The 22,406-nt window shown below is 38.7% G+C and overlaps 2 pseudogenes; one reads left to right on the top strand and one right to left on the bottom strand.

The window, feature by feature from the left end:
- Window positions 1-6,570: 6,570 nt before the first annotated feature.
- On the bottom strand, window positions 6,571-7,302 carry LOC115639923 (annotated as a pseudogene).
- Window positions 7,303-12,416: 5,114 nt separating this feature from the next.
- LOC115639922 lies at window positions 12,417-15,709 on the top strand (annotated as a pseudogene).
- Window positions 15,710-22,406: the final 6,697 nt, after the last annotated feature.

Raw genomic sequence — 22,406 nt, 5'->3', positions numbered from 1 at the left:
TCATTCTGACTTATACTAAATTGAAAAAGAGAACATAAGAACATAAGAACGGCCATACCGGGTCAGACCAAAGGTCCATCTAGCCCAGTATCTGTCTACCGACAGTGGCCAATGCCAGGTGACCCAGAGGGAGTGAAGCTAACAGGCAATGATCAAGTGATCTCTCTCCTGCCATCCATCTCCATCCTCTGATGAATAAGAGGAATAAGATATACTCATTCTTTCAGTACAGGTGTGTTGACTCCTCAATGAGGCAAACTTTTTGAACAGCAATTTCCAGGTAGCTCACATTACAAAGAAAGGCAAACTTATTTCTCAGAACAGTTACTTTAAACTGTAAGTCCAGGATAGGCTTTAGCTGTCTGGTGGATCTAACTTACCATGTCTTCTGATAGAGCTTGTCAATACAAACTACTTTCATTCACAATCTTTTTCTCGTTGGATGATACACAGTAGCACAGGTGCTGAAAAACAGTGATTCATAAAATGGTATATCTTCCTTTTCCCGCAACTAAACATATAGCAAATACAGGAATATTTCACACGAGGTTCACATTTACATCACAGTCATTTTACACCATTGTAGCCATGTAAAGGGGCCTTACAATGTGTGTAATAAGTATAATTCACTCCAACGTTAGCCCCCATTCTATTGCCAGAGTGGTGTGAAGTGTTGCTGCATAAATGAGAATCTACCTCTTCAAAACTAAAAGACTCAGGCAAATTTTGTAGATTTTGACATTGATAGGAATCTGTTTCCATCATCATCCAACTAGCTTTACCCCTACCTACCTTGTAAATGAACTGCTGCTGAAATTGGCTGCACGAGGGGGTTTGTTTTATACTCCACCCTCACCTCCCCATCACCCCTGGGATATTAGATGTCAACAGAATTTCACAGACTTCCCTATGTTATGTATCAGACTCTGTTAAATCAGGCTGGTCTCCTGGTGAAAGCGTGGTACTGGTAGCCTGGAGACCAACATTCTAGCCCTGCATTTGCCAAACTGTTGCTACACAGCAGAAGCTTTGGTGTCTTAGTTAAGCCCTCACCCAGCCTCATTTCCCAAGCTTTAAAATAATGGCAAATGCCAAAATTGGACCCCTTCAACTTGCTGAACACAAACAGACAAAAAGCTGGACAGAGGAAGCTCCAACAGTGAATTTTATTGGTTCTACAAAACTAAGGAAATATGCTTCATATATGACACCATCTTCTGGCACCTAATCAATTCCTTATTTACATATCTAAAGATATAGAGAATTTCTGTAAGAAAGGGGAGTAAGCTGCATCTAAAGGAGGAATCGTGCCTTGGAGCGGTGTCTCTGAAACAGACAGTAAAATGTTCAAGAGTTTCCAAATTTGTTAGTCTCTAAGGAGCCACAAGTACTCCTCATTCTTTCTCCTTATAGTTAGAAAGGTCTTCCAAATATCTAACCTCAGGCTCCCTTGCTGCAGCTTAAACCTATTGCTTCTTCTCCTATCTTCAGTGGACATAGAGAACAGTTGATCATAGTTATCTTTCAGATCCCCTCTTGATCTTCTTTTCTCAAGAGTAAACATGCCCAGTGTTTTTAACCTTTCTTCATAGATCAGGTTTTCTAAACCTTTCATGATTTTGTGTTGCTCTCCTCTGCTCACTCTTCAATTTTTCCACATCTTTCCTAAAGTGCGGCACCCAGAAGTGGAAATAGTAATCCATCTGAGGCCTCATCAACGCTGAGCAGGGGAGGACAATTATCTCCCATGTCTTACATACAACATTCCTGTCAATACACATCAGAATGTTGTGAGCCTGTTTTACAGCTGCATCACATTGTTGGCTCATATTCAGTGTGTGATCCCCTATAATCCCCAGATTCTTTTCAACAGTACTAACACCTAGCCAGTTAGTCCCCACTTTGTAGTTGAACGTTTGTTTTTTTCCTTCCTAAGTGACGTACTTTGCACTTATCTTTACTGAATTTCATCTTGTTCTTTTCAGACTAATTTTCCAATTTGTCAAGGTCCTTTTTAATTCTAATCATGTCCTCTCAAGTGCTTGCAACCTTTACCAGCTTGCTGTCATCTGCAAAATTTGTAAGCATACTCTCCGCTTCATTATCCAAATTATTAATGAAAACACTGAATAGTACCAGAACCAAGACTGACCTCTGTGGGACCCTACAAGATACACCCTTCAAATTTGACAGCAAACCATTAACTACTCTTCGAGTACGTTCTTTCAACCAGTTGTTCACCTACCTTATAGTAATTTCCTCTAGACCACATTTCTTAGTTTGTTTATAAGAATGTCATGGAGACTGTGTCAAAATATAAATATATATAGAAAAATATATATAGAAAAAATGCATAATTTCTTGTGATGAAAAATTTTGACAGTGTTGACAATTTCAACTAAAAAGGGCCAAGTATTTTCAATGGAATTACTCTTTCTTGGAAAAATGCCAGGATAAACTAAATAAATAAAAGCAGTGGCCAGAATCTCTTGCTGTTCAAGGTGTGAACTGCTTATGACCAGAGTGGGGTGTGTATTGGTGGATTTAAGACATTGGTTTAACTCCTCAATCTTGGGCCCCCTATTTGGGGGGCTGGACCCAAATGTAAAGTAAAGCCACCCAAATCCTTCTTTCATGTGTGTCAGATGCCAATGGCCTTCGTGGGCTATTCCAAAAGCTGGAAATTGGCCAGACATATGGATGGATATCTTTGCCATGTTCTTTTTCCTGAGCAGCAAGAGATGTGTTGGATAGGAGTCATGACAGCTGTCCCATACAAGTGGATCAGAAGGAATATTCCAGGGGACAGATCTGCTGTTTTAGAGGTGTTGATCACTTTCTCTGGGCCAGATCTTGGGCTAGTATAAATATGATCTATTGCGAGGCTGTAGACGTGGGAATCAAGTGGCATTTTGCAGGCTCATTGCACAGGTGTGAATTTTTCTCTCTGGTATTAAATTGCCATTTAACATGTACCCCTGGAGTGAAATCCAGGTCCTATTCAAGCCATTGGGAGTGAAATTCTGGTCCTATTCAAGCTAGTGGGAGTCTTGCTATTGACAACAGTGTGGTCTGGTTCACCCCTGGAGTCTTAAAATTCCACATCCATGAATCCACCTTTTGGAGAGACCTCACAAGTAACTCAAATAGTTTCATCCTGAAGGAGAGGAAATCCTGTGTCTATTTGTGGCTGGGAATTTGAAAATCAGTGGTGTTAAGCACATAGGTGCTTTTGAAAATTTCACTAGATGCCTAAATACCATAAAAATCTGGTCCCTTATTAGTAGCTACATAGAGAAGTACATCACATAATGGAACAGGCCACCCAGATACCCAGAAAGAATGTGCTTCAATACAGAAATAACATTCCCTCTTGACTGCAAGCCCCTAGTTGTCACCTTCCATCCCACACTGGAACCCATATGGGGTATCATCAAACAACTACAACCCATACTCAATGGGGACCCCATCCTGAAATAAATCTTTCCTGAACTCCCTCTCCTGGCCTTCAAATAGCTCCCTGTCCTCTCCTATCTCATCATCAGAAGCAAGCTGCTCACAAACCAAGAAACACCAACTCAACCAGACCCTGCAAGAAAAACAGATGCAAACCTGCAGACATATCTCTACTGCTACAACGATAACGCCTCCCACAACACACTTGTCAAGATCCATGGATCCTACATATGTCTATCACAATGTGTACTTCATCCAGTGCACTAAATGCCCCAATAGCAACTATGTGGGTAAAACCAGACAATCACAACACTCATAAATAAACTCATGCAGGAAAATGATAAAAGACAAAAACACCATATCACCTGTGGGTGAACACTTTACACAAAGTGATCACTCTATATCTGGTCTATCAGTCCTCATCCTCAAAGGAAACCTGCACAACACTTTCAAAAGATGACCCTGGAAGCCTGAATTCATAATTTTGCTAGACACTAAAAATGATGATTTTAATAAAGACACTAGATTTATAGCTTATTACAACAATCTGAAACCCACTAATCTCTCCTTGTGTCCTTTCATCAGGTGACCCCTGGTTTTTGTATTGTGGGAAAGGGTAACTAACACTTTTCAATTCACTTCTTCCACATCATTCTTGATTTATAAACCTCTATTATATCCCTCTTAATCATGCTTAAGTACTCCACTTAGGAAGTAACAATCAGTTGCACACATACAAAATGGGAAATGACTGCCTAGGAAAGAGTACTGCAGAAAGAGATCTGGGGATCACAGCGGATCACAGGCTAAATATAAAACAACAGTGTAACACTGTTATAAAAAATGCAAAGATCATTCTGGGATGTATTAACAGGAGCGTTGTAAGCAAAACACGAGAAGTAATTATTCCACTGATACGGCCTCAACTGGAGTATTGTGTTCAGTTCTCGGTGCCACATTTCAGGAAAGAGGTGGACAAATTAGAGAAAGTCCAGAAAAGAGCAACTAAAATGATTAAAGATCTAGAAAACATGACCTATGAGGGAAGATTGAAAAAAAATGGGTCTGTTTAGTCTGGAGAAGAGAAGGCTGAGAGGGGACATGATAACAGGTTTCAAGTACATAAAAGGTTGTTACAAGGAAGAGGGAGAAAAAAAATTACTTTTAAACTCTGAGGGTAGGAAAAGTGGTGTGGGTTGCAGCAGGGGGCTCAGGGCAGGGAGTTGGGGTGCAGGGTGCAGGAGGGGTTTGGGCTTACCTGGAGTGGTGTTAGAGTGGCAGCAGTGGCCCTGGCCTGGCGGTGCTTTGGCCACTGGGGAAAGGGGGCTCCACATGCTGCTCTTCCTGTGTGTGTGCCTCCCCCAAAGCTCCCATTGGCCACGGTTCCCCATTCCCGGCCAATAGGAGCTTCGGGGCAGATACCCACGGGCAAGAGCAGCACACAGAGCCCTCTGCCCTCCCTCCCCTAGGGGCCGCAGGGATGTGATACTGGCCACTTCCTGGAGCAGCTCTGGCCCTGCGGCGCCACAGGGGTGGCAATCCCACTGGCCATATCTAAAGCCCTGAGGGGCTGGATCTGGCCCACGAGCCGCAGTTTGCCCACCTCTGGTCTAGATAATACTTAGTCCTGCCTTGAGTGCAGGCGGCTGGACTAAATGACCTCTCAAGATCCCTTCCAGTTCTATGATTCTGTTAGCCTTTTAGACTTCTGTTGTGTATTGAGATGAAGTTTTCAGAGAACTAGCCACAATGATTCCAAGATCTCTTTCTAGAGTGGTAATAGATAATTTAGAACCCACCGTTACCATTTTATATATATAGTTTGGATTATTTCTTCCAATGCGCATTGCTCTCACTTATCAATGTTGAATTTCATCTGCCATTTTTTTGCCCAGTCACCCAGTTTTCTGCAGTCAGCTTTAGACTTAATTATCTTGAATAATTTTGTATCATCTGCAAACTTTGCCACTTCACTGTTCATTTCCTTTCTCAGATCATCAATGAATATGTTGAACAGCACAGGTCCCAGTAGAGATGTTTGGGAGACCCCACTCTTTACCTCTTTCCATTTTTAAAACTGACCATTTATTCTTACCGTTTGTTTCCAATTTTTTAACCAGTTACTGATCCATGAGAGGACTTTCCCTGTTATCCCCTGAATAATTTCCTTCAGAGCCTTTGGGGAGGGACCATGTCAAATGCTTTCTGAAAATCCTAGTACACTATATAGACTTCATCACCCTTATCCATATGTTTGTTCATCCCTTCAAAGAATTCTAATAGATTGGTGAGGCATGACTTCCTTCACTGACCCATAATTCCCACGATCGCCTCAGAGGTCCTTTTTAAAAATTAGAGTTACATTTGTTACCATCCAGTCATTTGGCACAGAGGCTGATTTAAGTGATAGGTTACATATTACTGTCTGTAGTCCTGCAATTTCATATTTGAGTTCCTTCAGAACTCTTGAGTGAATATCATCTGGTCCTGATAATTTATTACTGTTTAATTTATCAAATTGTTCTAAAATCTCTTGTATGGATACATCAGTAAGGGACAGTAATTCAGTAAGGTCTCACAAGGATATTGCAGGAAATTGCCATGTCTGTCACAGTTAGTTTCATGGCATCACACATGTCCTCCCTACTGGAAAATATATCATAAATGTAAGTAGGGGAGATAAAGTGTGAAAGTGGGAATTTCAAAGGTGCACAAGGAAACGAGTCACCTAACTTGTATTGAAATTCAATGGGATATAAGCAATTAACTTCCACATATTCCTTTGAAAATGTCAGCTTGAATCTATATCTGACATTCAATGGGAGCTTGTTACCCAACTCCCTTAGGCCTAGGCCCCAGTGTAATTATCAATGGGTGCATCCATACAGATCCTGGCAAATGCCACACAAATTTAGCAACTTGGATTTCCAGCATATCAGATTTGTATTTCTCCCACTTGAGTTCATCTGTAAGTCAACATCAGGTTGTTACAGTCAATGAGGAAACCTGTAAAATAAAGAAATGTTCACATGCACTAAGAATGACCTTCAGGAAATTTTAATTTTGGTCCCTTTGACTACATTTCTACTAAATGAAGACTATTTGAAAACCACTTTACATCCCACTGACTACCTTTTCCAAGGCTCGCTTCACCTCTTTGTTTCTTAGAGTGTAAATGAAAGGGTTTAATAGAGGAGTTACAATAGTGTTAAAGACGTTCACTATTTTGTTTAAATCCAATGAGTTCTGTGCAGAAGGCTTGACATACAGAAAAATGGTGGAGCCGTACCAGATAATTATGACAGTGAGATGGGCAGAGCAAGTGGAAAAGACCTTTTGGCGGCCTTGGGCTGATGGGATTCTATAGATGGTGGAGATGATGTAAATGTACGAGATTAGAGTTATTGCACATGAGCCCAGAAGGACATTAATAGAGACGATAAAAGTTGCCAGCTCAATGAGTCTCGTGTCAGTTCAGGAAAGTGCTATCCAGGAATCTATGTCACAGAAGAAGTGATTGATAATGTTAGGGCCACAGAAAGACAACCTGAATATTATTAGAGATGCCAACACAGAGATAACCAGGAACCCACACAGCCAAGAGATGAGGGCCAGCTGAGCAGAGAAGGTGCTGTTCATGAGGGAGCTGTAACGCAGTGGATGACATATGGCCAAATAGTGGTCATATGCCATGACAGCCAGTATGAGACATTCTGTAGAGCCCAGTGAGAATACGAAATACAGCTGCAGGATGCAGCCGGTGAAGGAAATCATTTGGCTTTTCCCGAACATGACACCAATGGCCTTGGGGGCGCAGGCCGTGGTGTACCAGATCTCCAGGAAGGAGAGATTGCAGAGAAAGAAGTACATGGGGGTGTGGAGCCATGGGTGGGTCCACACTAAGGCTATAACTGCTCTAACCACTTGCCTGTAGTGGGCTGATCTTTTATGCATCTTTTTTCCTACTGCCAATTTTTTTGAAAAGTCTTGTGTTCTTTCCATATCAGAACAAAACAATGCTTGAAATCTAGAGGGTTTTTTTTTTTTTTCCAAAAAATGAAAATCCAATTTCCAGCCGGTCCAAATTAGACCCTTTAGAAAATCCCACCCCAAATTCTCAGGAACAAGGGACTGACATCAGAAATTAGAAATGATGTTTATCACTTATTGTGTGTCTTCTGATAGAATCTTAAGGTCTCATCTATGGTTGGGACTCCATTGTGTTGCACAAGGCACAAACATAGCACAAGCAGCAAAGAGTCCTGTGGCACCTTATAGACTAACAGATCTTTTACAGATCCAGACTAACACGGCTACCCTTCTGATACTAAACATAGCACAGAATCCGTCCCTAGTGCAAAAATCTTACACTCTAAAAGACAAGCCAGGCAAGCAGGGTGAGACAAACAACAAAAACACCTGTTTCTCAGAAACACAGTAAAATTGTTTCCCAATTTCCCTTTCATATAACAACTGCCCTCGTTCACCCACCTCCCCTCAGGTCAGTTTCCAGCCAAACATTTGGAGCCTGGGCTAGACCAGAACAATAGTCCAAGTAGTTAGAAATGACATTCTAAACATTGTCGGTTACCAAATTCTTAAAAAACAACTTTTAATGCACTTGACAATTCAATGAACTTCTGCCACTGTGTACAAGGGCATTGCTCCCTGAACAGAGATAGACATCAGATTATAGAAGAAAGAATAAATGATTGAAAGTTATTGTAGCCTGGTATTTTCAAATGATTCACAGCAATAAAAGCTGCGCAACTAACTAGCTTATGCTTCTTTGAAAACCCCAGCTGTAATACCTATCCTCTCCATTTGAATTTATTTTTGCACAGATAACAATATTTAGCACTTGTATAGTTCTTTATATCTTGAAAGCAATGTGAAAAGAGTGGCTATTCATCCACACAACATGCCTAGACGCTAATGGCCTGATTTAAGGCACTTTGAGGTAAATGTTTGACTAGATCAGTATGATTGTGCCCATTTTAAGATGGGGAAACTAAAGCAGGGATATGAAGTGATATGTTCAAATCACAAAGACAGCTGAGGACAGAACACAAGAGATGAGATTCCCACTTCTCTGCACTGATTGGAAATGGGTGGGCATCTATCAATCTTTCTATGTATCTATACATATATTTTCTTCTTTTCCTCTTTGCCTCAGTAAAGTTACTATACCAGTACATTCCACAGGTTAATGTACTGGAAATTTTCCATTATTACATTTTTTTCAAGAGGTACTATCTTTCTGATGAAACAAAGATTTTTGCAAATCAATCAATCAATAAAATAAGTTTGGGACTTTCATCAATTCAATAACAAGAAGAAGTTATTTCTGGTGACTAAAGAACAAAATGTTTTGACTGAAAACTTCTGGCTTATGAAAGGGTTTTTGTTTTTGTTTTTGTTTTTTTTACAAAATCCTGGAAAAGAAAATTTGACAATAACAAAAATATTTTAATTTTTTTTATAAATTTTGATGCAAAGAGCAACTTTCTCAACTGATTCTATTAGTTACACAATTTACAAATAATAGCATTTCCTTTTGTTCATGCTAGATTTCATATTAGAAAAAAAGTGATAAGATAGACTCATTCCTTGAGTACAGGTGTGTTGATTCTTCAGTGAGGCAAATTTTTTGAACAGCAATTTTCAGGTAGCTCACATTACCAGGAAAGGCAAAGCTATTTCTCAATACAGCTACTTTAAACTTTAATTCCAGGATATGCTGGATCTGGCTAATGGATCAAACTTACCAAGTCTTCTGATAGAGCTTGTCAATACAAACTCCCTTCATTCACAATGTTTTTTCTCTCTGGATGACACACAATAGCCTTGGCTGCTGAAAAATAACATGGTTTATCTTGCTTTCTCCCCACTTAAATATATAACAAATATAGGAATATTTCACACCTGGTTCACATTTACATTTAGGTCATATTACACTGAGTAACAATATAAAGGGACCTTAAAATGTATGTAAGAAGTATAATTCACTCCCATTTTAAACCCCCATTCTACTGCCAGAGTGGTGTGAAGTGTTAGTATAAATGAGAACGTGCCTCTTCAAAACCAAAAGTCTTGGGCAAATTTTATAGATTTTGATGTTGATAGGAAACTCCTTCCACCATTATCCAACTGGCTTTACTCCTACCTATCTTGTTAATGAACTACAGCTCAAATTGGCTGCATGAGGAGATTACTTTTGTACTCCACCCCCATCTTCCCAGCACCCTGAGGATATTCAGTCTCAACAGAATTTCACAGACTTCCCTAGAATATGTAACAGACTCTGCTGAGTCAGGTTGGTCTCCTGGTGAAAGCACAGTACTGGCAGCCTGAAGTCCAGCCTTCTAGTCCTGTCTTCGCCAAATGCTTGCTACACAGCTTTGGTGTGTTACTTAAGTCCCCTCTCAACCTCATTTTCCCCAGCGATAATATTATGACAATAGCCACTTACTTCTTGTCCGACTTTCAGTGGACATGAAGAACAATTGATCACTGTCCTTTTTATAACAGTGCTTAATATAGTTGAATACTGTTATCAGATCCCCACTCTGTCTTCTTGTCTCAAGACTAAACATGACCACTTTTTTTACTCTTTCCTCACAGATCAGGTTTTCTAAACCTTTCATCATTTTTGTTGCTCTTCTCTGGACTCTCTCCAAATTGTCCACATCTTTCCTAAAGAGCGGTGCCCAGAACTGACACAGTACCGCAGTTGAGGCCTCACCAGTGCTGAGTAGAGTGGGACAATTACCTCCTGGGTATTACATATGATGCGCCTGTTCAATACCTCAAATGTTATTAGTGTATTTTGCTACTGCATCAAATTGTTGTCTCCTATTCAATATGAGATCTGTTATAACTCCCAGATTATTTTGAGCAGTACTACCACCTAGCGAGTTATTCACCATTTTGTAGTTGAACATTTGATTTTTCCTTCCTAACTGAAGTACCTTGAACTTGTTTTTATTAAATTTCATCTTGTTGATTTCAGACCAATTCTCCAACTTGTCAAGGTTATTTTGAATTCTGATGCTGTCCTCCAAAGGACTTGCAACCACACTCAGCTTCGTGTCATCTGCAAATTTTATCAGCATACTCTCCACTCCATTATCCAAATTATTAATGGAATAATTGGCTAGTATTGGACCCAGGAATGACCCCTGTGGGACCCCACTGGATATGCCCTCCCAGTCTGACAGCAAAACATTGATAGCTACTCTCTGAGTATGATCTATCAACCCATGGTGAACTCACCTTATAATAATTTACTCTAGACCACATTTCTTAGTTTGCTTATATGAATGTCATGGAGACTGTGTCAAAAGCCTTACTAAAATGAAGATATTTCCTATCTACTTCTTCCTCCCACCCACCAGCTCAGGAATCCTGTGAGAGAAATGAAAAGTTTATTTTTTGAAATTTTGACTTAAATTGACATTCAAATGATTAATATTGATGTCATTTTCAGTCAAAATGTCACTTTTTCATTTTGAATTAACATTTTGAAATGAAATGTTTGATTTTGAAACATTGGAACTGGAACTGATTGAAAATTTCCTAACAGAACAGTTCCATGGAAATGTGTTGATTCCATTAAATCTTTTAAAGGAAGCCAGGTAGGCAGGCAGTCTGTCTTCTCTATTTTTTCTACATGAAATTTCAGAATTTTGATCTGGAAGAAGTTCTGAAATGTTTATTTATATATTTTTCATGATTCAGGGTGGTAATAATAAAAAGATGAAACTTTGGAAATTACTATGAAACGGGTATTCCGGGTTCTGACCAAAACTGTTTTGGATCAAAATGGATGTTTTGCCATTTCTGAGTTTAATTTTTTTGGAATGTTACATTCCACAAAAAATCTTCACATCTTAAATTTTCATCCAGATTTGAAATAAATATCTTTATCAATCAGAAATGTAACTGTTAGATCAAGTTCATATTATAAAAAAACACTTTCTGTGAAAATGTATTGATCACTATAATTAAACTTCTCCCTTGTAATTTCTTTTTGTTGGAAAACAACTATTTTCAAAAATGAAAAATTTTGTAAAGAACTGTTGACAGTGATTTTTTTAAATGAAATTTTTCATTTTATTTTTTGTCAAAGTTTAAATGGAAAACTTTATAAAAAACATTATTGAATTAGATGTCTAAAGATAGGCAGATAAGCACCTAGTGGGAATTTCAGAAGAACCTACGCAGATCAAGCACATAACTCCAATTGAATTCAATGGGATTTATGTGCCTAGGCCTTTGAAAATCCCACTATACACTTAATAATCTTTTAAAATCTGGTTCTAAGACACTTTGGTGCTTTTGAAAAATATACCTCTAGTCTACACAAAAAGTTGTACTGATGTAATGAAAGGTGTGATTTTATACCAATTTAGTTAATACCATGCAACTTTGTGTGTGGACATTATTATATTGGTTTAAACCTCACTTATATCAATTTTCAGGTGCAAACAGAACTGATATAACCAGTTTTGAACATAAGAGCCCACAAAGGCACCAAAGTTGCAGTGGACCACATAAACATATTTAAGTTAAGATGCTGTGTCTTCTCCTTGTAGACAAGTCCTAGGGCCAGATTTTTTAAAGTATTAAGCACACAGTGGAATTTTCAAACCTTCTAGTTGCCATGAGTGCAGGGGACTGGACTAGATGACCTCTCAAGGTTCCATCCAGTCCTACTGTTCTATGAGTCCTACTATTCTGTGAGTCAATAGATAGATAGAATAGATTAGATTAGATTAGATTAGATTAATTAAATTGGAGTTGGGCACCTAACTCCCTTAGTCTCCATGGAAAATCCCAACCTAAATCTCTGTAAGGGAAAGGATGATACGGTGCATAATTTTAGCAATTATTTTACCCTTTACTTAAATGTTATTCAGTCCTTAGCCCAGCAAATTCCCATTGTATTTACCAGGATAATGCCTGATACTGGCTCAGTAATTTTCACACCCATGTGGATGACAAATGCTCTGACCAGGTCAGGATTTCATGAGCACAATGACAACCCGGTGGAACTGGATAGCTAAGCACTGGGGCTGAGATCCTCAAAGGTAGAAAGGTACTAAAGAGGCAAACAGGTGGCTAGCAGGGTTTCCAAAAGCACCTTGGTGTCTAACTTCCATTGAAGTCCCTAGAATTCAAACTATAGTATATTAAAGCACACTAGGGAGCCTTAGGGTAAAATTTTCTAAAGCACCGAGGTGACCTGGGAGCTTCTGTCTCATTGGTTCTTTACTCAGTTAGCTGAACTTGAAAATGTAACTGTAAATCCTATTTTAAAAAGTGATTTAGGGCTAGATTAGTCAAGTGATTTAGGGCTAGATTAGTCCTAGTGGGATTTTCAAAACAGATAGGTACCTAAAACACTGGTTTATATTGAAAAGGGAGAAAATATAATTGTTGATTGCCTGTGTTGATTAGACTCTGATAAAAAAAATGTAAGGCTGGGATTTTCAAAGGTGTCTGAGGGAGTTAGGCACCCAACTCCATTACATTTCATAACTCCCTTAGGATCCTTTGCAAATTCAAATCCAAATACGGGAGGGGACCAAATTTGAGTTATAAATTAACCTGGTATTGTAACTTTAATGAAAATTCAGAATACCAAAAACAAACAATCAAACAAAATTCTGAACGTTCACTGTAAAAGTCATTGACAGATTTCAGGTTAAGGACAACTTTTTCAGAAGTGACTTCTAATTCTGAATGCCCCAAATTTGAGACTTCAGGATTAATCCGTCTATGAAAGAAACTTTTGGCCAGCACTCAAACCTGATTTTTTTTTCTGAAGTTGTTTTAGAAATTCAGCATATTATAGTTTTGCTGTATTTGTGGGGTTTATGGTCTGTTTAGCACAGATGGCTAGGAGTGAGGATACCTGGATTCTGTGCCTAGCTATTTTAGGGACACATAGAATAGCTGTTATATCAATACTCTTGGGTTCTATTTCCACTCTTTGAGGGGAGTTAGGATCGTGGTTGGAGCAGAGTGGGGGGCTGAGAAACTAGGGCTCCTAGGTTCTATTCACAGTTCTGGTTGAGAAATAATGTTCCACTGACTAAATGGGGAGAAGAACTGCAGACTTCTGGCACAGCTGGTCAAGAATGTTTGAAATTCAGTTTAGATTAAATTCCTCATGAGAATTAAAAATTCTGATTAAAAAGGGATGCATTTGTTGTGATTTTTTTAAGGAAAATTGCTTCCTGTTTTTTGGTCCTTTCTGACCCTGAGCTCTGCTGTAATTGGCTCATTGCGTGACCTTGCACACCTCAGTCTCAATTTGTCAAAGAAGGTTGAAGTTGACTCATTATTTTCAACCACCAAAAATGAATGCTGGTTTATATATGTAAATTGTTATTTATGCTCAAAAATTAGGCAACTGTCCTTTGAACTGCAACTTTGTATAACATCCCCGCTCCAACGTGGAACTTCAGCAGGCTTAGAACTGAGACTTTCTGCACAAAAAGAATTAAATGCCCTATTAACTTACCTCTGCTCCCACTGGCTCAATGACAAAAAAAATCCTATTGACTTCCTTGGGAGCAGAATTAGGCCTATATTGAGAACTTTTGAAAAGCTCACCCTATTTAGCAGGGATTTTCAAAAGAGACTGTGTTTTTTTGTTCACTTCTTACTGACTCTCAGAGACTGCTGAATGCCAAACACCCACAGGTCCCATTTGAAAATGATTTTGCTCCAGAATCTTGAATAATTTACAAAATATTGCTTTTTCTGTTGAAATTTTTCAGGGTTTTGTCAAAAATACAACCCCCCCACATACACCCCACAAAACCAGCTATTTTTTTGAAAATTTTCAATTTAAAACAACAACAATATAAATTAAATAAAATAAATCTTGGGCTTTGGATGCTGACCATGGGAAAAAATATGTTTCATTGACAAAAACTAAAAATTGTGTTTTTCAAGGAACATCTGAAAATGGAATTTCTGTCATGAAAGTTTCCTTTTTGTCAAAAAGCTACTTTCCACTGAAAAAAGTTTCCATGGGAAAATTTATGATAAGCTTAAAATTCATCCTGTGAGCAGGAAGGCTCCAAAAATGTAATAGCAATATCATATTTTCAGCCTTAAACCATTATTTCTTGCCTCTTTTAATTATCTGCTTTTTCTGTGCATCAAAATCATCTGCATCCCAAAAAGCCATGGTTATTTTTAATCATTTTAATTTCATATCTTCATTTGTTTTGGCAGGGAAAGCAGCTGACCGCATCAGAAAAGGGAAATCACACCATTGTGAAGGAATTTATTCTCCTGGAATTCCCTGGCACCCAATATTTGCAGATTTCATTCTTCATGCACTTCCTTGTCATGTACATCTTGATGGTCACAGGAAATGTGTCGATCATAGTTCTATTGGCAACCAGACATCACCTCTGCATCCCAATGTACTTCTTTCTCTGCAATCTCTCCTTCCTGGAGGTATGGTACACTGCAGCTTGTATCCCAAAGACACTTTCCAATCTTGTATCCCAAAGCAAATCCATCTCGTTAAACAGCTGTGTCCTACAGATGTATTTTGTTTTCTCTCTAGGATGTACAGAGTATTTTTTCTTGGCAATCATGGCCTATGACCGCTATTTGGCTATATGCTATCCATTGTACCATAGCTCCATCATGAACAGCACCTTGACTGCTCAGCTGGCTGTTGGCTCTTGGTTGAGTGATTTCCAACTATTTCTGTCCTAGCATTTCTGATCCCCAGGTTGTCCTTCTGTGGCCCTACGGTCATCAATCACTTTTTTTGTGACATAGCACTGTGGACAGTTCTTTCCTGCACAGATACCTACCTTGTTGATCGGGTGGCCTTTATCATCTCATTCGTCGTCATCCTGGACTCCTGTGTCATAACCTTGGTATCCTACTTCTACATCATCTTCACTATACTGAGAATACCATCAGATAAAGGATAGAGAAGGGCCTTTTCAAATTGCTTTTCCCATCTCACAGTCATGATTATCTGGTACAGTTCGACCATTTTCCTACATGTCAACCCTTCCATGCACTATTGGAATTGACCTAAATAGTCACCGTCTTGAATACTATTGTCACACCCCTGTTGAACCCTTTCATCTACACACTGAGGAAACCAGAGGTAAAAGAAGCTCTGAGACGTGTATTCAGGGAAGTGATGCTTTTCAAAATGTCTTGGAGGTCATTGACTGTCATGGAATATGTGGTGAAAGAAAAATAAGTCTGAAAATGGAAGATATACCAAAGTTTATAGTGTACTGGAAAAAAATCCCGCAATCCCTTAGGGCCAGATTTCTAGAGATAATTAGATGCCTAGCTCCAATGGAAATCAATGTGAGTTAGGTAACTAAATACCTTCCTTAGTGTCTCACATCCTTGAACATTTACAACCAAATTGCCAAACATATTTAGGTGCCTAATGGGATTTTCTATGAGTTTTAAAGGCCTAGATGCTTTAAAAAAAAAAACCCTAAGCACCTAAATACCTTCAAAATCCAGCCCTTATGTTACTTTGTATTTAATTTACAATGAAGCAAATCGCACATGTGGCAATTATTTTTTTATATTAAAGCACGGCCTATGTAGATGATATAGATATAAATTATATTGATAGGCTTGGCAGAATTCAATTTTTATTTTTTTTTATAATTTTGACAGAGAATATCAATGTTTATTTTTAAGCATTTAAAAATATTGTCTATATTTTCATACTTGCAGGAAATTACTGTGGCATGTCAGACAACAAGGTGGTCAGAGAATAATTACTTAATGACAACTGATTTTTTGAAAAGTTAGAACTTTATGATGATTAAAACTCAAATTGTCAACATCACAGGTCAAAATATACACAGTATATTCCTAAATCAAACTTCAGTATGTTCTGAAGCAGCATTTTTCTTGCTTTGCTTATCTGTACATTTCTATTTTTATTGATGGAACCATTTGGGGGTGGGGTCAGTTGACAGGCTGTATGGTGAAAATGGCATTTACTGATATTTACTGATAAAAATGTAATTCTTCCAAACCTAGATATAGATAAAGATAAACCCACAGGAACTTCAAATCAAGACCCTAGCGGATTTTGAAGGGGATTCAGAATAAAGTTCCAGGTCTAGTTCCAGACTGGATAGAAACCCAGATGGGTATTTTTGTAGGCTTCTTTCTTTCTTTCTTTCTTTCTTTCTTTCTTTCTTTCTTTCTTTCTTTCTTTCTTTCTTTCTTTCTTTCTTTCTTTTTCTGGCATTGCAAAATTTTGTAAATATTGATTTCACGAGGATTCTGCCAGTTTAGACTGAAGATAGGTGAGAATAGCTTGCAAAATTTTGATGATGTCAAAAATGAATCCAGAATCTTAGTCCTGATTCACCTTTAAAACCAGATGCAAGTCTTAATGTAATACCTTGGCTTAATGCACAAGATGGCACTTCCCCTAGTGGTTACTACAATAGTCTTCTACTTCGTCACAGCTAGAGAAGTTAATTTTTTACCTCCATTGCTAAAGGCCTGTGTCTTCTGTGTTGAAAGTTCCAAGGTCATGGAAATCCCCAATTTACAATAAGCCTAGATCTAATCAGGATTTGAATTCACATGTTTTGTGCTCTATCCACTTTTACTAAGAGTTCCTTATTGTGTTGTATTATCACTTCCTTCTATGGCGACATTTATCTAGTGGTGCTTGTGGAAGTGGCTGAGAGAAAATAAGACACCGAAATTCTTTCCAAAACTTGAGGTTTGAGAAATTTCACAGAACATCTCCTTTAAGTTTCTAAATGCCTTTGCACTTTCTGAGTTCATTCATTGTGAATACAAATATCAAAAATAGAAGGCGTCCTCATGCTACCTTCAACCTGACTGGGGCCATGTTGCACTGGGATTCTCAAAAGAAGAGAAATATTGTAAGACTACAGAGGCTGGGAGAAAATTTTGGGGAAAAAATCAGTCCAAGCATTGATTCATGAATCAGGACCCCCAGAATCATGAGATTGGCTTTAAATAATAAATGTGGGGTTCTTTTCAATTGCTGTCAGGTTTTTGAGTCTGTAGGGTGCATTTACTTCATGTTTTTGTTGTTCTCTGTAACCATGAGTGTGTCCTGGTGGCAAAAGGACTGGACTGCAACAAGAAAACATCAGTTCTATTCCTGGTTCTTTTATTGGCTAGGTGGGTGACTTTGGGCAAGTAATGGCATCTCTCTGTGCCTCAGTTTCCCCATCTATAAAATGGGGATAATGATACTCACATCCTTTATATAGTATTTTGTGATCTAGGGATGAAAATAACTACCTAAGAAAGAGGGATTATGATTATTTAAAAGAAAATATGAAAGCTGAAATGTTGATTCAAGCAGTTGAGACCTTAAGCAATATAACAAATATTGTGAGACAGACAGTAAAAATCATAAGATCCTAGCCCCATTGAAATCAACTTCAGAACTCTATTTCAGTGGGGCCAGGAGTTCACCTCGTATTGTCCAGAATTTTATCTTAACCCAACATTCAAACATTTTGAGGCTTGTCTGCTATATAGGGCCAGACCTTCAACTGCCAATTTATAGTAGATTAGCATTCGGGCTACAAGATGTACTTAAAACATATGGATGTGTTATGTACAAATAATATCGCTTCATTAAATAACATGGAACTGGATAAGATTTTGTGCAATCTGATTGACCTAATATTCACATAAAGATCATTGTAAGTGATCACTCACAGATTCACGTAATCAGTGTCCATGTATCCATTGAATCTTGAGCCGATTGGGTTTTGTGAGTGTAAATTCTAAAGTTGCCATACGTTCACAGATATTAGAATAGTGAAGTGACTCCGAAATGTGCTGCTTTTGTGGATATGTATCACTTTGTCTGGGCCTAGTGCAGGCTGTTTTCAAAATGTTAAAGGTTATGAAAATGATATGTGCAAGGAAGACTGTGTCCAGAAATCATTCTCAACCAATTTAGTTTATTCTGTGAATTCTACTTCTGTGAGACATTATACACTTTATCAGTCTGGATTTATTTATTATTGGAATACCTAGATAGCACAATACATTAGATTAGATAGATAGATGTGTATATGAACACAGAGAGAGACAATTTTTGTTAGCTGTGATCTCCATACAATTGATACACCTTCATTTTCCCTGATACTAGAATAAAATTTTACTGGTAGCTTTGGTAGCTGGTAGCTTGGCAAATATGGATGTTTTTGTTGGAATTTCTAGATTGTGCTTCACTGGACCATCGGAGCACCTGAAACAATTCAGGATATATCATTTGATAGTTCACAAGGATAAAAGAATGATTCAAGTTACTGATTTCACAAGGTACTAAACTCAACGTACAGTGATAGCAAGACATAGAAACACAACAATTAATGTGGATGAGGGTCCTGATCACCTCATAGGATATGATTTTTATTGTGGCTTTTTGTCTAATCTGCAGTATAATTCCCATGTTCATGGTTTGAGGATCTGATTGTTTAAATTAAAGACTTATCCTTCCTATGGAGTGATTATCAAGTTGGGATACAAGCTTGGGTACTGATGTTACATAGGGACATAGGACCAAATTCACATCTGGTGTAACTCCCTTGACTTCGGAGAATTTGCCCTAGTGTCTCCCAGGAACAGAGTGGGTGTACAAAAATCTACTTCAGCATGAGCCCTATATAAATACAAACCAGGGATATATATTAAACTTTAAAGTAAGAGTACTGCAGTTACAGTGTAGTTACAGTGCAATGGCCCTGTAATGACAGTGTGCTTGTGTTTTTTCAATATCTGGGAGTACCACTGAACCATACAATCAGGAAGTTTGCTGCATAACTGAGAGCAATTGCAGAGGCTGGGATTTTCAGGGCAGCCTGCAGGAGTTTGGCATCCAGATTCCATTAACACTTTTAGCCAGCATCAATACAATTTGGTTAAGACACTTGAGCTGGATCCTCAGCTGGTGTAAATCCGATGGAGCTACGCCAGCTCAAACCAGCTGAAGATATGCCCTTGAAAATACCATGAAGAACAGCCAAATGCATTCATAATTAAATCTGTTATGTAGCTGTCCTTCAGTGTATATGATTTTCTGGAAAATACATATTGAAAACATAAGCATGTGGTAATTACAATGTAACTAAACTGTTATTACAGTACCCTTATTAAAAAGCATGACTGGACATGAACATTATTTACTGCTGAACACATTTTTTTTTTCATTTGACACTTGGGCTGATCTTATAAAAGCGACCTAGAAGATTTGGAACCCAAAAGACCAGATTTTTAAAGGCATTTGTGTGCCTAGTGCGATTTTCAAAAGCATCTGGTTGCCTATATCCAAGAGTGTTAGGTGACTAGATGGTTTTGAAAATCCCTCTTGGAACCTAAATACCTTTAAAAATCTGGCCCAAACTCTCTAACATAGCTTTAAATATCTCATATTTGTACTTCTTGGAACATTGTTTCTTAATTTCCCTTGTTATTCTTCTGAGTCTATTTTGATTCTTCTTTTCTACTTCTGTATATTTGTATATGGCCCATTCTTACTCTTAAATGGTTAAATAAAGTTTATATTTTTGTTTGTTTTTCCCTTGTGTTGCGGAGAGTGCATTATTTAAAAGTACGCTAGTAACACACTACACAAAATGATGTAATAAAGCCTAAGGGATCAACCTTTATAACATGTGTTCTGTTATCAATGAGACCCAGGAAAATAACTCTTTGGGGTTAACAAATGGGGAATCTGTCTATGTACAATTTATGAATTCTTGTTGATCCTGTGAAATTGCTGTATCATTGAATGCATCAGTGTATGTGGAGTTAGCAATCTACTGTCAGGGTTGTGTCACGTATTTCCCAGAACAGGGAAAATGGAGGGTCATTTGTCTTAATAGCTCCCATTCATGTGGAAACATCTCAGGAAAATGAAACACAGAGAAACTGGTCTGACTAAGATTATCTGCAAGGCTGAAGTTCATTGGAGCAGGAATTGAACCTGGAACTCCCAGGTGAGTATGCAGATCACTAGACTATAGAGTCATTCTTACTCTCTCTCTCTCTCCTTCTGTCCCACTGAATATTTAAATATTTTATAAAAAGTAGAACAGCTGCAACAGGAAAGAGACCCATCCCCAAAGGCCCTAAACCCAAGTGGTTGTGGCACTTGTGTGGGGGTGGGGTTCAGGTTCTTGCTCTGGAGTGGAGTAGGGATTTAAACTATGGTCTTCCATATGCATATGAGTGCTGTAACCACTGAACTATTAAATATTGGAGGGCAGCATGCTACCTCCTCCTACCTGGTGTAAGCACCTGTCTCCACTAGGGGCTTCCCAGCTGAGAATATCAAGCAGAAATAGGTGCCTCCCTCTGACCTGGATTTAGGCACCTAATCCCCTTTGAAGGGCAGAATCTAGGCTGCACTCCTTTCCTTGTCATTGTCTTTTGGTTAACTGAGGCAGCTCTTCATGCCATATTCTAGCTTCTCTGAATCCCATCCTTAGGTGCCCAACTCTCCCCATGCATTATATATGGTTATGCTGGGTGCTAATTCCAAAATGCAGCCTAAATTCCCTTTAGGGATCTAGCCCTGCATTGTTTACACTCAGGTCACATTTTTCAACTTTCTGTTACAGCCACAAGAGCTACAACCATCTCCCATCCCCCAGTGAAAGGTGAGGTTTTGATTTAATAACAGGAATCCAGAATCTTGGTCCCTAGGCACAATACTGCCTGTGGCTTAGCACATTATCAGGAAGTCTGTAAAATTTTGCTGAGATCAAATCCATAGGGGCGGGGCTGGGGAGGAATATAAAATAAGCTTCCTCCTCAGACCTTTTCACTTGCCATAAATTTGTCAGCCAAAGGCAATCCCTGCTGGCAGATGCTGAGCTTCTAAAGGGGATGATGGTCTAACCAATATAGAAATAGACACAGTTTTCCAGAATCTTTTGGTTATGAAATGTTCAAATATTCAATTTATGAAACATTTTGTATGTGTGCAACTGATTGTTCCTTCCTAAGTGGAGTATGTTGCATTTGTCTTTACTGAATTTCATCCTATTTAGTTCAGACCATTTTTCCAGTTTGTCCAGATCATTTTGAATTATAATCCTATCCTTCCGGAGTGAGGAATCATTAAACTGATATGCACAAAGTAAGTATATTTCACCGTGCTGGTTTTGGTTTGGTTTGTTTCTTACTTATGCTGTAAACCCTGGCATAAATAGAAGGACATATTGGGCTTGATGCTCCTTCCATACCGGTCTGACAGTGGTGTAAATCCACTCACTGAAGTGAAATAACTTCTGATTTACATCAGGCTAAGTGGCAGGAGAAATTGCCCCATTGATGCCCATGGAGTTACTCTGGATTTATACTGTGGTGTGTAAGCGGAGAATCTTCTCCTTTTTCTTCAGCGGCCACACTCCTAATTTGCACTGATGTGAGTGAGTGGAGAATGAACCCCATTTACTTCCGTAGAATTACTCTTGATTTACACCAAGGTGAGTGAGAAGGGACTAAAATGTCTCTTTAACACGTGACACTCACTGCAGCAGTAATTTACTGAGGCAAATAAATAAGGTCACACAGATTTCTCTTAGATAAGTGTAGTAACCCTCACCCTGACACAAGCAGCTGCAGAGAATGCTGCCCTGGGGAGAGAGATGGCCAGTGAGAGGGCAGCTCGAACTGGGAAGGGGCTCAGAATCCGCCCGAAGGGGCAGATGGAAACAAACTGTGAGAGGAGAAGAATCTAGATTCTGAGCTGGCGGATGAAGTGGAACTTGGGGTAGGAGGTGAGGTGATAAAATACGAGAACAACAGAAGAATAGAAGTCAGGGACTGGGAAGCGGAAAAGAGGAAAGAAGAAAAATAGGAAAGGTTTCAGGTCACGAGAAGCCAAAAAAAGTAAACCTGGGTATGTGAGC

This window comes from Gopherus evgoodei, unplaced genomic scaffold (assembly GCF_007399415.2).
Source record: "Gopherus evgoodei ecotype Sinaloan lineage unplaced genomic scaffold, rGopEvg1_v1.p scaffold_152_arrow_ctg1, whole genome shotgun sequence".
Classification (NCBI taxonomy): Eukaryota; Metazoa; Chordata; order Testudines; family Testudinidae; genus Gopherus; species Gopherus evgoodei.
This window is presented reverse-complemented; position numbering and strand designations above follow the sequence as displayed.